Source organism: Tyto alba, unplaced genomic scaffold (genome assembly GCF_018691265.1).
Source record: "Tyto alba isolate M040663 unplaced genomic scaffold, T.alba_DEE_v4.0 Super-Scaffold_19, whole genome shotgun sequence".
NCBI classification, from domain to species: domain Eukaryota; kingdom Metazoa; phylum Chordata; class Aves; order Strigiformes; family Tytonidae; genus Tyto; species Tyto alba.
In genome coordinates, this window is record NW_024881281.1 from 4,165,589 (window position 1) to 4,177,982 (window position 12,394).

Here is a 12,394-nt window from a genome sequence, read left to right on the forward strand (position 1 = left end):
CCTGCTCACATAAAGTTACCGTGTAAAGTTCTTCCTCTAGCTTAAAATTGCAAGCTGAGGAGCAAAAGCTCCATTCTTATTTACTGGCCACATTTTACATAAATATAATGCTAAATGGTTGAGCTGATATCGCCTTACTTGATTTTTCACATCAAGGCTGTGGGGAATACATAAACCTAATCAAAATTATTTTCTCTCTTTAAAACAAATAAAGGATTAATTTTAAAAAAAAATATCACTTTAAATATTGCAATTTTTAATCCTAAACTTGGGATCTATGATATTCTGTGAATGTTGCATAGTGTTCTGTGAAGAAATCTAAAAGGGCAGTGCTTACAAGTTTTTCTTTTCATGTTCCAAGTCAGAGCAAGATTTTTGCAGCCCTCAAAATACTAATCTTGTCATCAGCACCTTAGTTAAGCACTTAAGACAATATAACATCATATTTTTATTTTACTTACCATCTTTTGCAAATTTCCACACTGGAGAAATAGGCCTACTTTCTAAGCTTGCTAAAGATGTTTCTAAAAGAATATTTGAAAGCAAAATATTGTACCACCAAAATCACAGAAAGTAAACCTGAACCTACAAATGATACCAACTATATCTATTCCCATCAAAGCCTGAGGGAAAAAAAAAAGAAAAAAAGAAAAAAAGAAAAGCAAGAACAATATACAACTGAATTTTTCAAGTTATTTCATTTGTATAGGGAAAAAAAAAGTAACAGCAAGATAAATTTGTTCTTCCTAGTGGCACAACTTCTAAGGGTGCACTATTTAACGAAGTCTGGCCCTCTCCTCTCTTAGCAACCACATCTTTGTTGATTAGTTTCTCAGATGTCTTGTCAAGAACCAGCTTTTTAAATACATGAGATTTAAGAAAAGTATCAGTAGGAAGAAGAAAAGAACAGAGCATGATCTACAACTTTGTTACATCATTTTAGTAACTTCTTTCTTTAAAGCAAGTCAAACTCCTGAAACTCCCACTCCTGAATCAGTGAAAGCAATCAACGGGGGGTCTCATATTTATCAGATTAAGTCCTTAATACATTTGTTTCCACATAAAAACTATTTAAATTATATAGCTTTCTCTTGAATAAGATATTGTAGAAGACAATCACAAAATGAACTTTCAAGCTACCAGCCAATGTTCCCATGCAATTCTTCAAACCTTACTCTTTTGATTATTTTGTTCATCTAACATACCTCCTATTGATCAGTTCAATTCTGTTGGGGATCATTAAGAAAGCACACAGTGCACATTTTGTTGCATTTAGATAAAGATCACTGTAATCTAGTTTTCCAACCATGTGCTGTCTCAAGAAAAAAAAAACAGGAACTGGAAATCTCAAAGGGAAACATGAGTCTTTTGGAAAATAGCAGGAAAATCCCATAAATAGGAACTCTTTGATACTTATCTACATAGTGGCAGAAAATGACTATATTTTTTCATTATTAGCAATATGTTCTAGTTTCTGAGATGGTCTTACTTCCCTCAAAAAGAGCTAAAGTGGTGTGCTTAAAATAGCCGAAAAACAGCTGTTGGATTTTTCACACTAATGGGTTTTATCCTCATGCTACATATAATGCGAAACAGTCATTTGACTAATACATAGTTACAGTTACAGAAAACATGCCTTCACAATATAGTCTTTCTTGCTAATAACATACCAATAAATTATTCCTCTTCACATTAGTTTTCATTCCTGTGCCTTTTTTTTTTTTTTTTTTAACACTACCATAACCATTTGGCACAAGATTAGCTTTATTTCTATGCATGAAGTTTCCCATCTCTGGAATCATCTGATCAACTCAACCCTTAGCTGTAAAGTGGAAAGGCATTCTACTTTTGCCTGTTTTATAATCTTGTGACAGTTGTAAGTTTCTCTGGTTACTGAGGAGTGTACTAAAAATACAATACTTCATCTGAAGAACCGCTTTGCATACTTGTACTTACCTCAGATTCCACCACCATCAAGCCAAAGCTATTTCAGTTTAGCTCTCTGTATTAAAAGTTACTAGATTTGGCTTATAATATTTTAAAATGTTTTAAAGAATTACATTTTGCAGTTATCTTAGCTAGACAGATATAAATCAATGTCTATCAATCTTCAGTTAAAAGATAATAACTTACTATTTGAAAATGAATTTTCTATATATTGACAAAATATTTAAGCCTTTGGAAAACAATTTTCTTACTACATGACCCCCTGCTTGCTTAATTCTGAAGTAGATATTGCTTTTTGCTTTATAATGTAGGTGCCTACAGAAAGAAGTCTGCATTGATTTCACCATAAACAAAGCCAAAGAGATGCTTCATTCAGTAGCCATCAAAAGATTTATACAAAGGCTGGAAAAAAACAACCCCCCACAACTTGGCAGGCACTATCCCTATAATTTTGAGAGGACTCTTTATATATTTATGGTTTGTTTTTTTTTTTCTTAATAATTTCACACATGAATATGGGCCTCAGAAACTGGGCAATCTAAGTCTGCCTGTCCTGGGGTATGGGGACATGCAGAGAGAGAAGGGGGCAGGGGGAGAATTCAAGTTCAAAATCATTTAATAGATATACTTAAAATAATACTTTAAAATAATCTGCTCTATGTCTAAAACTTTATTTACAGTAATCTGATTTTTGATTTAACAATTATGTTTAAACAAACCCAAAACACGTTCTAAACACGTAGAAGGGACTTGGCTCTCTCCTCTCTACCACATCCTTTGAATGTGCTGCTGTATTCCAGAGAAAGACTTTCCAAAGGTGGCAGGGTGAGCATGTGTGAATAGGAGAGCTTTGTCCTCTGCGGCTATCACTGTGTTGTTCCTATCGTCCACAAATGCAGAGGGCAGATGAGAATTAAATAGAAACAGACCGTGCAGTTGTAAAACCTGGATATTTATTTATTTATTTTTGCAACTGAGTAACACCTCTCATTACAATTATCAGCTCAATGGCAGAAAGCTCCCCGGTGTGCTGTGCATATTTTCACAGGTTCATTTGTCTCCTCCTGTGGCATCAGTTTAAAAAGGTTCCTAAAGAAATGCCACTAACAACCATTTCTATTTCAAGCCTTCAAAGCCAAAGCTGAGCACAATGCAAGGCACTGGTAACTGATCTTTAGGTTTCAGTCCACAGACTTTTCACACTGGGAATAGATCCCATCTGTTTCCTCTTTATGCACCAGCCTTTAGAAAGCACAGATCTGGAAACTGCCTCTGTACAGAGTAGAGTATAGCTGGCTTTCCCCAGCTGACGGTAGAAAGAGCCCCATGATTATAGATAGCTTTCTTCTAAGGCTTTCTAACTTCTCTTTTCTCCCTGGTCTGTAAATACACAGTGTGGTTTTCTCGATGTGGGTTTTTCTTGGAGGGGGGAAGGGGGCAGACTGCCTGTCTTTCCCTGCCCCTTGTTCTCCCCTTCTTTCTTGGCTGAGGTTTCCCCATTTACAAACCCTCACACAGGGAACATTTCAATTTCAAGCCTCGATACAACCAACCACAGGCAATCCCCCCCTCCTGCTTTGGCACCAGAGCGTGAGACATTTCCCCCACCGCTCTCCCTCCTCAAGCAAGCTGCTCTCCAGATGGATGCTCGTGGTTCTCCCTTGTCTATTCCCTTCGCCTCTTTGCTCCCCATCCCAGCGAGAGGGAAGGAGGGGGGTTGAGAGCTTTTGGGCAGGGGGGAACAGGACCTAGCAGGGTGCTTTGATGCCCAACAGCTCAGCGCCACCAAAGTCCTTAACTCCTTACCTGGGGGACCTTCCCCCGACCTCCGCTGCCCCAGCAGGATGGTCTCCCTCAGCCCCACGGCATGGGGGGGAGGCCCACCGCCCTGCGCCCTGCCAAAAACACCGAGCAGGGGTTCCCCTCAGCCCCACACAGGAGACTCCCCGCAAACAAGAGGGATTCCCTCAGCCCCACATCCTGCCCCCCACCTCCCACCCTAACGGAGGGGGTGGGATCCCTGGACGGGGTCCCCTCAGCCCCACATACCCGGGGAGGGGGGTGTGTGTGTCCCCTCAGCCCCACACACACCCGGGGGGGGCTGTGTGTTGTCCCCTCAGCCCCACACACACCCGGGGTGTGTGTGTGTCCCCTCAACCCCACACAGACCCGGGGGAGGAGGGGGGTGTCCCCTCAGACCCACACACACACGGCTGGGGGTGTTGACCCCTCAGCCCCACACAGACTCGGGGGAGGAGGGGGGTGTCCCCTCAGACCCACACACACACGGCTGGGGGTGTTGACCCCTCAGCCCCACACAGACCCGGGGGAGGAGGGGGGTGTCCCCTCAGCCCCACACACACACGGCTGGGAGGGGTTCCCTCAGCTCCCCCCCACACACACACACATACACACGGGGGGGGGAGGGTCCCCTCAGCCCCACGCCCTGTCCCCGTTCCCCTCAGCCCAGCACTCACTACTTGTAGAGCTGCTGCAGGCAGAGGTCCAGGCACTCGCCCTCCACCTCCTCCTCCGTGATGTACTCCGAGAGCGGCCGGGGCAGCGGGGGCAGCGGCGGGGGAGGCGGCGGCGGGGCGGGCGGCTGAGGGTCGCCGGCGTCGCCCTCACCCTCCTCCGCCTCGGCGGCCGTTCCCGCTTCTCCCTCTGCCCCGGGGTCCTCGTCAGCGGCGGCCGCGGCGTCGGCAGCGGCGGGGGGAGCCGGCTCCGGCTCCGGCTCTGGCTCCGGCTCCGGCTCTGCCCCGAAGGGCCCGCGGAACTCGCCCAAGAACAGCTCGAGGAAGCGGCGGTAGCTCTTCTCCTCCGCGCTGCCGCCGCCGCTGCTGCTGCCCGAGCCGCTCGCGGCCATCGCTTCGCATTCCCGGCCGCCCGCCGGCGGATCAGCACTGCGCCCGCAGAGAGCTCCCTGCCCGCCGCCGGCAGCCGCCTGCCGCCCTCCTGCGCGCGCGCTCCCGTAGCCGGGCCCGCGGGGGCGCGCACGCCGCGGGAGCGAGGGCGGAGGAACGGGGTGGGGGGGGGGGGCGGGGAGCGCGCCTCAGCGGCGGGAGCGCGGTCGGTGCTGAGGGGGGGGGGAGCTGAGGGGTCCGGGCTGCGGCCTGAGGGGGAGGCCGGGCTGCGCGGCGGGAAGGGGAGGGCGAGCGGGCGGAGAGGGGACGGGGGAGCGGGGAGGCAGGTGGAGGGCAGGCGCGCTGACAGCCGCGCCGATGTGATGAGTCATGCGAAGGCAGCCAGACGCGTAGGTTCCTCACAGGAACCCGAAGGAAACCTGAGAGCACATTCCCTATTACCTAATCTCTGCCTCAGGATTTCCCTGCGCTCATCGTTTCCGGCGCCGGTGTCGCCTCCGCCAGCTGCCGCTCGCTGCCAGGGCCGGGGCCGGGGGGTAAGCGGGGCCGGTGGGCTGAGGGCGGCCCGGCCCGGCCTCGCAGCGCGATGCGGGGGCATCGCTGCCCCGGGCTGGCTGCCAGGCGGAGTCTCCGAACAGCGGTTTTGAAATCAGAGTGGGTTAGCGTGAGGGGAGACTGGCAATTAAACACGCGGTTACCTCAGCAAAAACGCCCTCCCGGGGAACCCTGGGGTTGTAGCGTGCGTGGGCCCGGCGGTGACCGCGCGGGTCTGTGGCGTGGGGCCGAGGCTGAGCTCGCCACACTTGCCCCGGGGCCGGGCTGCGAGCCCCCGGATCCCCAGCCCTCGCCTTTCCACGCACGCTCCCCGTGCTCCCGGGAAGGGGAGCTTCGGGGTCACATCTACCCATTCCCAACGCTTAGCGACAAAACTTCGGACGCTGATAAACGCTCACGGCCGCTGTATGAATAGCCATGCGGATTCACAAATGATGCAGCACGCGATACCTGTACATTCGATGCTCTGCTGAAGGGGAGTTCATAAGTAGCTGAAGATGCTGCACCGAATGAAACATAAAAGTTACAGTCAGTCAGTGGGAGACAAATTGATATTCTGCTTCCATCTAATAAATGTCTTTCATTTGTGAAAGGCATTTTGGCTTGTTTTATTAATTGCATCTGAAAAGCTATTTGCAGAGCTATCAAGTCCATAAATACCGACAAAGAACAGGTATAATTGCTACACATTTAAAATAGCTTGTACACATGGGAGGGAATGATATCCTTAATGTCAGATGTACCTTGAAAAATGGCCAAATCACAAGCCTCATATGCAAAAATATTCTCAAATTTTAATGGATTGTAACAAGGACAGTAGCTTGCTGAAACCTGTTGTTCTCTGCATTGTAGTAATTACCTCTGCATGTCAGGTGCTGCTGTAAATCTGTCTTCTGTGTGGTGAATTGTTATTTCAGAACCAAACTAATTTTAGAGTATTTCCGGCAACTGCATTGACTGATCATATTGCAATCTTGTGAATATGTAAAAGCCCTGAGAGTTAAAAATGTGATTGTCACAGTTAGTCTTAGTCTTTCACAGCCAAAAGCTATTAAAGCGACAGAAAATTGCATAGCTGCTCCTGAAAGAATATCTCCAAGTATTTTTTTTTTCAGTATACCATTTATATATTTTAAATTTAACATTCATGTATTCAGGCATGCTGGGTGGGTTTGAAGAGATAGCCTGCAGTTGCAGCTGATGATGTCATTGCTGGATTTTGTTTTTATTTTTTTAGGTTTGTGTGTACTGCATCATGAATGAGTCACAAGCCTCAAGAGAATGAATATCAATGTAAGTATCAAAAAAGCAGTTTTAAGTTCGCGATTAGTTGTTTTTCACTAGTAATTCATAGGCAGTCGGAGTTTCTAAGAAAGTATAATCCAGATAATCTTAGTGTAGTATGATCTCAATTCTAAAAATTCCTGTAATAACAACATTTTAAGGAAGTAACAGCTAATTCAACAAGATGTATGATCAGATTCATGTTGTGTGACAAACAGCAATTAAGGCTATCCAAGAAAAGATTCAAAAGCATTTAGATAGTATTTTTCTTACATTTTTGTTAACTGTGTGTATTTTTAGTTATTTTAAACAGAACATAAGAGTATACCTACTCTGTTTCATGTTGAAATGTTAAAGTTACCAGATGTCCTTGATTCATCTTGGCAGTCCCCATGTGCTTTTCATCATTTGTCTAATTGCAAAGGACACTAATTAAAACGAACTAGAGTAGAACTTTGTACTCGGGATACTTTGTCAAGTTTTGGCACTACAGTCAAGTTAGTATTGTTTTGATTCAAGATTAAATAAAGACCTTATGGCTCTAAGCCATGCTGACATTTGTTTCTGGGAGGGAAAGGTGAAAAACCATTCTTATTAACCTGCAATGTGGAACATACGGTAGCTGTGGGTGGTACGGCTAAGTGAGGCAGCCAGGAACCTGTGATCACTTCACTGTGTGGAGACAGTGGGGTAGGCAATTACCGCAGAAGGTAGCCACGCTGTTCCTTACTGCTGTCCAGAAAAGGAAGCTCTAAATACAATGTATTGTCAAGTAAAGCTCTAATCTATGAGAGGTCTGTTTGGTACTGTTATGAAATCCTTTTAGTGTTCAGTAATTCTGGAAGCTAAATCTAGAATGCCTCAGTGCACCCTGGATTGCTGAGTAGCACAGTGGTTCCAATGTGATGAGGTTAGGTGGATGGAATAAATTCACAATTCATAAAATTTTGAGTCTGTAATAATTCGTTTGCAACATATTGTCAAACAGAGAATAAGACTTTTACCTGACTTGAGAAGGAAACATAGGTGTTTGTATGCTTTCCAGCTTCATCATGTTGCATTTTAATTTTTATTTTTTTAAAGAAGGTTTTACAGTGGTGTTCTGGAAGAAGTAAGTTTTATTTTAGCCTTAAAATGATGTCTTCCTCTTTCTCATTTTGCTGGTGAGAAATAAGGAGGATTTGAACGGTCCTTGGGGAGGTGACCTGAATTGTATGAAGTGCAAAAAGAGGTGCATTTTAATTTTTTGTAACCTTTGGAAGAGATTCCTGTACACTGACAAGTAGAAAACATGTAAGAGCAGTAGGAATGATTTGACAGTATTTAATATACTTATGATACACACTCAGATACCATACAAAAGAGTATAGTGGGAAAACCTAATGGTAAATAAATTGCCTTTCTAAAGCAATCCCATTAAAAAATAGGGCTCTTGCAATAAACCAGAAGTAATTTTCAAAGCTACATTCTCTTTTCCTGGCCAGATGAAACCACCAGAAGAGCAACTATTTCCAAGCCTTTGGCTGTTCTCATTTTGGAGGCATGTCTGCTGTTGAATGTAGTGTTGTATATGGGATAATACATGAAATGATGCTTATAATTTACTGTTAAAAGAGATTAAAATTCTTTCTATGTATTCACATGATCAGTATCAGTCACCTTGTGAATGTGAATATACATGTCTGTTATTTTTATAGCTCTTCAAGCTCCATGTGATAATTATTGTTCAATTCACTAAAATAATTTCAATTGCTTAAGAGTAGGAACGCAAGAATTTGAAAGGAATACAGTGAGAAGGCTCTTGTTGACAAGCTGCATCAAGCTCCAGTTAATTTTCTTAGGTTCAGTCTTTGTTCAACGGCAGTTTTAAAAAGCACAGTAACTTCTGTGACCACAGTTTTACTGGCTCCTTTATCATAATAAGCACTATATTCGAATGTTCTCAAATACTGAAGTCCTTATCTCTGTTTCTTTCTCTTGCCTTTTTTTTTTTTTTTTTCTTTCTAAAAGAAAAGGGTTTTGAGGTCAAGTCAGCTTTTCCAGTTTAAGAGTCAAAGATTATTCTGAAATATCCACATCCATTGCAAAACAGGATTTCAGGCCTGAATCCCACTTCCAGCTGTCATGGAAATTTCCAATCCTTTTCCAAAGGAAAATTCCATTTTCAGCCTTCCATTCAGACCCCTGTTTAGGAAAGGGGGTTCTTTGAATAGCCATAGTGAGAAACAGGATATTAGTCCATGCCTATTTAGTTATATTTGAAAATCTGTTGGAGAAAAGTGTGTGGAAGAAAGAACTAATGAAAAGCTGAGCCCTTCAGAATGACTGAACACGTTTGGAACGCTGTCAAAGCAGATACAGCACAACATACCCTGTTTCCTGTTAACAAAGGCAAAGGCAAAATTTGTTACATCATAAAACCTTTGGTTTGAAGTGTGACTGCAGATCAGTGCTCATGGGATTGCCTCAGCAAAACACAGCTGACCATGTAACACTTGGTAATGTGGTCTGGATTTTGTCAGATCATGAGATCATCCTGCTGGCAGGAGCACACCAGAGTCCGCTGTCTTCTTGTTAAGGCTGATCCACTTCAGCAATCAGTCACTCTTCATTATCATAATTTCCTTCTGCTGCTAAATGGAGATGAGGGGTGCAGCCCTCCTGGATATCAGCAAACAACAGAGCTTGCTGGCAGTGTTACTGTGCCAGGCCCTTCCTCTGTACTTTCCATTTTTGCAACACATTTAATCAGAGGCTGAAGTCCCGCAGTACCATACTGGGCGAATATAGCACTACTGGAATTTCTAAGCCTGAAGCTCAATTTTGTTCAGAGCAGACAAACAAAAAGTTGTACTGCCTAAAAGCCATTTATATTCTCTTCTAGGGATTTAACAGTGTGTGCGTATTTTGCGCTTTTGGGGTAGAGGGTGAAGTTCATACTAAAATGAGAGCAAAGTTTAAGCCAGGCTTGTTAAGGTAGGTGCTTAGGGGGATTAAAAAAAATATACTGTTTTTTCCACAGACTTACTTTAAATGGCTTGTTCATCATTTTACTGTAGATTAGATTCCTGATTTGGTGGTATCCTGCTCCAGTCACAAGTCCTTGAATTTTACAGTCATCTACTTAGAAATGTCTCTTAAAAAAAAAAATAAAATAAAAATAACGCCCCCCAAGCCATTTACATGAGGACCAGAAACCAACCACTGCTGTGTCCAGACTCTCGCCTTTATTACTGTAATATCCACATATTCAGGATGTGGATATGCAGCTGATGCTAACTTCTTTGAACAGTCTCATACTCTATGATTTAGCCACAGAAACTTATACAAAATTATGAATGAATAAATGACTTTTGAAGAGATATGTTTATGGGATATAATCCATAACATTTACAGTCAAATGTGTAGTAAGCTTATATAGTAAAAAAAGGTGTTACAAATTGTGTTACAATCTCAAATTGACATGCTGTACTTCATAATTTTCATGCTAAGGAGACAACTTGTTCTTTAGTCTAAACCATTTTATTTTAGCAACATATATAATAACAAAAGAATCAGTAAGTGTAGTTGTAACTGTGTTGCTAAAATTGTAGTGTTTCACAGTAAATAAATTAGAGTATTAGAAGTAGACATGTCACAAATTTAAAACTCCAAATTAATGTGAGAAACTGAGCAAGTATTCAAACAGCACGTTTAGAGGGTTTGAGAAAAGCATCCAGATCCAATCAGAACCATTTATTGAGGTCTGTAAAGTTTCCTTTTTACTTTGCTGTATACGTTGCTAGGTATTTTATATTTTGAACATTCCCCCTTCTTGTTGTTTGAAACTGAAATGTGATTTTTTTTTTTTTTTTTAATATCCTGATGCTTGTCTGGCTGCATTTAAATCAATGTCAAGTAATTCCTGTAATAAAATGAACAGTATTAGCTATAATTCTTGAAGAATGACTTAGTAAAATACATACTTTTCTCTGCATCCTTTCAGCATGTAAGCTAATATTTTTACTGCTTGTATAGTGATCGAAATACTACTTTTAATACAATTTCTTATTTCTCTAGTTAAAACTGTGTAGAGCTTAGACTAATAAATAGTGCATATTGTATGAATATTTCTTGCTTGTAGGAAGCAAGACGGTAGCTTACAGTTTAACAGTGGGTGCATTTGTGGGTGAAATTCGGTACTGGGAACGGGGCCAGTTCCCGGCGATTTCATTCTTCAATATAGAACATTAACGCAGCAATCTTGCACTAGCCAGGGGAAGCCAGCTCTCCTGACTCTAATCATCCCAAACGACTCTATGGCTAGAAGCCACAAGACGCGGAGTACACACGCGTCCTGGGGAGCCAGGGCGGGGGGAAGCCCAGGAGCAGGTGACCGCGGGCACTGGTGCCTCCAGCTGGGAGGACTGGTGCGGAGGAGGGCTGGGCAGGCTGCTCCGCCGCCCTGAGACAGCCCCAACAGCGGAGCCCTCACATTCCCCTACAGCCAGGCTCCTGTGTGCCCACCCTTAGCAGGGCTGTTGCGCTTGAGCTGGTTTGGGAACCACAGGTGAACCTCCCTGGTTCTCATCCTGTAAAAAGAAGTAGTATTTCCCTTATGTCCTCTGTTGTAATATTTGTGTTACTGCAATGTAAGCGCTCTATTTGTTCAGTTTCCCTCAAGGTACTCTGTCTTAGGATAAGAAAGCATCAAACCATACTTCAAAACTTAATCAAATATAGGATTAGCATGTGTTAAAACAGTATAATACAGTGTAATGTGCCTTTCTAAATAATTATGATCCCAAGTGTGGTAAAGACGATCATTTCTGGGAAGCTGGGACACAATGACTTGTCCTTCCAACTTATATAATCTTCTTTCCTTCGGAAAAAGGGTGGAGTTAAAAAGGCAGGCAGTAAGGATTTTACCTTTGTCATTAGTCCATGAGATAACTTAGAATAAATCTGATTCTAAGTTTAGTCTTCTGAAATAACTAAAGGAACAGTAACTGACATTCAACAGAAAAGTAGATGTTATATTTTAACCATACTTTTCTCAGCACTGTATTCAACATTCAGGCTAGCAGCTGAATCTCCTTCCGTGTTAGTCAACCAGTTTGTAATTGACTTCAATACCAGACTGTTTGATTGTATAACTTGAACCTTGGCTACACCTTCTTATATTCAGTTAAGCTATTTCTTCTCCGTGTTTTCTTCAGTTTTCTAGTTGGAAGCTAGATGGTTTCTGAGTGTTTCATAATGGAAAAGGTGCAGAACACATAACATCAGGAAGAAATAAATTGTTATTTTCTATGTCCAAACTACAGTTTCAAAGCAGGATTCTGGGCTTGAGGAGAAGTACACTGTGACCACAATGTTTTTCTGTTGCCAGGCCCTGTGGTAGATACTGTATTCTTGTTGTGGTGACGAAGTAGATTCCTACACCACAAGTAAATGTCATCCCTACAAAATGGAATAATTCTAAATTCAGCATGATAGTTAAAGCTCTTGGCTTTCAGAAAACTGGGATGTAAGCAGCAAATCAAACAACCTATGTTTATTTTTGATTCAGTGCCATGATTTTGGCTAGTTAGAATCTTACTTTTTGTGCAGTCATAAAATTCTCTCATACCACTCACTGTTGTGCACTGATTCTGTGAAATGCAAGAGAATTCCAGGCACATGTAAGAAAATATCAAGTTGCCATGGAAGATTTATTGGTGAGGCAATGGTCAAATTCTTTCTATATACGCAATTCTAAGCCT